General features: G+C 41.2%; 1 pseudogene; it reads right to left on the bottom strand.

Moving 5' to 3' along the window:
- Nucleotides 1–620: 620 nt before the first annotated feature.
- LOC104874353 lies at nt 621–2,112 on the bottom strand (annotated as a pseudogene).
- Nucleotides 2,113–2,617: the final 505 nt, after the last annotated feature.

Consider the following 2,617-nt stretch of genomic DNA (forward strand, 5'->3'; position numbering starts at 1 on the left):
TCCCAAGTTTGATCCATGATACCACCAAAGAGAGAAAGAGAGAAAGAGAAGGAGAGAGAGAAAGAGAGAGAGAGAGAGAGAGAGAGAGAGAGAGAGAGAGAGAGAGAGAGTTCCACCTCTTTTTTCTATGGCATTTTATTCACTGACAGACCATTTCATTCCTCTTGCAGAATTACTTACATTTTACATTTATCATGTCATGTAATTGGTTTTTCCTTTCCTTTTGTCTAAACTGGGACTTAGACATTCAGGCTCAAATTCAGGTTCAATAATATGACAAGTGTACTCTGTACTTTATGACATTAAGAGGCACATAATATTTTATGGTCCTGGTTTGTGAGGCTGAGAGTGATGTGTGAGTTCAGATGTTGCTAGCCTGATCTATTCTCTATAAAGTTCAAGTCAATCTTTCACTCATGACTTTAATCTCTATGGAGATTCATCCTAGATACATCATTATAAAATGTTTTTTCTAGTAGAGTTTTCTAATTCTGTAATTTTTTTCTGCATTTATTTGCTGGAATTCTCTATCAAAACCTTCATATCATCAACTTCTGGTTACCAGTAAATAAAGTTTATACAGGAAACATAGGCTAAATGATCTTCCTTTTATTGAATTATTAAGTTACATTATGAATCCACTGATGGTAAGTAAGGTATGAATGCTGTCTAAATGCTTTCTTACACTCCTTACATTTGTATGGCTTCTCACCGAATGAATCCTCTGATATTGAATAAGTGATGAATGAAGCCTGAAGGCTTTTCCACATTCTTTACAGACATAGGGTTTCTCACCAGTATGAATGCTTTGGTGCTGAGTAAGTTGTGAGAGCACCATAAATGTGTTCTCACATTCTTTACATTTACAGGGTTTCTCACCAAAAGGGATGCTCTGAGGTTGAGTAAGTAGTGAGAACAGCCTAAAGGCCTTCCCATATTCCTTACAGTCATAAGGCTCCACTTCAATATGAATACCTTGATGAGAAATAAGTTCGGAGTAACGACGAAAGAACTTCTGACATTCTGACACTCGTATGGCTTCTCACCAGTGTGGATTTGCTGGAGGAGAGGAAGTTGCTGCTGCACTTTAAAGGCCTTTCCACACTCCTTACAGCTGTAGGGCTTCTCGCCAGTGTCAAGTCTGTGATGGACTCGAAGGTCTGTACTACACAGGAAAGCTTGGCCACATTCCTGACACTCATAGCACTTCTCAGCAATGTTAAGTCTCTAATGTCGAGTCAGGTCTTCCCACACTCCTTATACTCACAGGGATTCTCACCAGTGTGGATCCTTTGGTGGAGATCAAGTTGTCCTCGCACTCTGAAGGCCTTTCCACATTCTTTACATATATACAGCTTCTCACCAATGTGAATTCTTTTGATGTATGCGAAGGTCTGAGCTACACATGCAATTCTTCCCACATGTTTTACACACAGAGTTTGTCAGATGTATGAATTCTTTGATGTCGACTAAGGTGGGCACAATGTCTAAAGGTTTTTCCACAGTCTTTGCATTCATAAAGTTTCTCACCAGTATGGACTCTCTAATGGAAAGTAAGCAGTTGGTGTACTGTAAAAGCCTTCCCACAATCCGTACATTCATAGGATTTTTCTCTATTCTGACTTTTTCATATAAAGCAAAGGATGAGAGTTTTCTGTAAGTGGGTATTTCTTCAGGGGTACTTTTTGTCATGAGCCTGAAATATATCTTATGAGGACCCTCTTGTCCATCAAACATTTTATATTCACAATCTTTTCTGAAAAAAGAGTCTTCAGGCCCACAACTTTTGATTCTTTCCATTATTTCCCAGGGAGATAAATTGATTTCATAAATATCATTTTATTCAAATAACTTGTAGGTGTCATACCTGGATTCCCAATCTACGCTCAACCTTCTTTTCTCATCCTTCACAACCAGCCAAGGTTCTTTCCCTTGTTCCAATAGGGTAATCACATCTGGTTTAGTAATGGAACCGTCCAGTGACACCAAGTTACTCTAGTTCTCTAATACCACATCTCTGTACAAATTTCTCTGATAGGAGTTCAGGCATTGTTACTCTTCTTGAGAAAAGTCTACAGTCACATCTTTGAACATCAACAAATCATGAGCCATGATTTCAGAGTTGCAAAAAATTGGCTAGTATTCCTCAGGGTTCATTTACTGGAGTAGCAGAGCCCACAGAGACCAGAGCGAGCTCAGTCAGTATTCTATTCCAACGATGCCAAGCCCCGGATTCCATCTCGCCAGGATTCTATAGAATGCCCAACTCGGTCAGGACTGCGCAGGTGCAGGGGAAGACCCAACTCGTGCTGCTCGGCGCTGAGAGGGGAGTGGAGCCAGGACCGGCAAGAGACGGCGGCAGAGGAGGAGGGGCGCCCAGGTGGTCCTGATGTCCAGTATCTCAAGCCTATAGAGGGACCCCCCCGGAGTGACCAATGCTCTTGAAGATAACCCATCTGCGCCCTTGTAAGAGCTCCAGTCCCAAAACAGAAAGCCAACTGTACATTCCGGGTTTTCTCATTAGGTTCTTGGCTCAGCTGTCTTCCACAAGCACCCTGATTGGAGAAATGCTTAATATCAAAACTAGTGATTTTTTCCCATTTTGTTGTTGCTGTTG

This window comes from Fukomys damarensis, unplaced genomic scaffold (assembly GCF_012274545.1).
Source record: "Fukomys damarensis isolate Sample0158 unplaced genomic scaffold, DMR_v1.0_HiC HiC_scaffold_39, whole genome shotgun sequence".
Taxonomy (NCBI): Eukaryota; Metazoa; Chordata; class Mammalia; order Rodentia; family Bathyergidae; genus Fukomys; species Fukomys damarensis.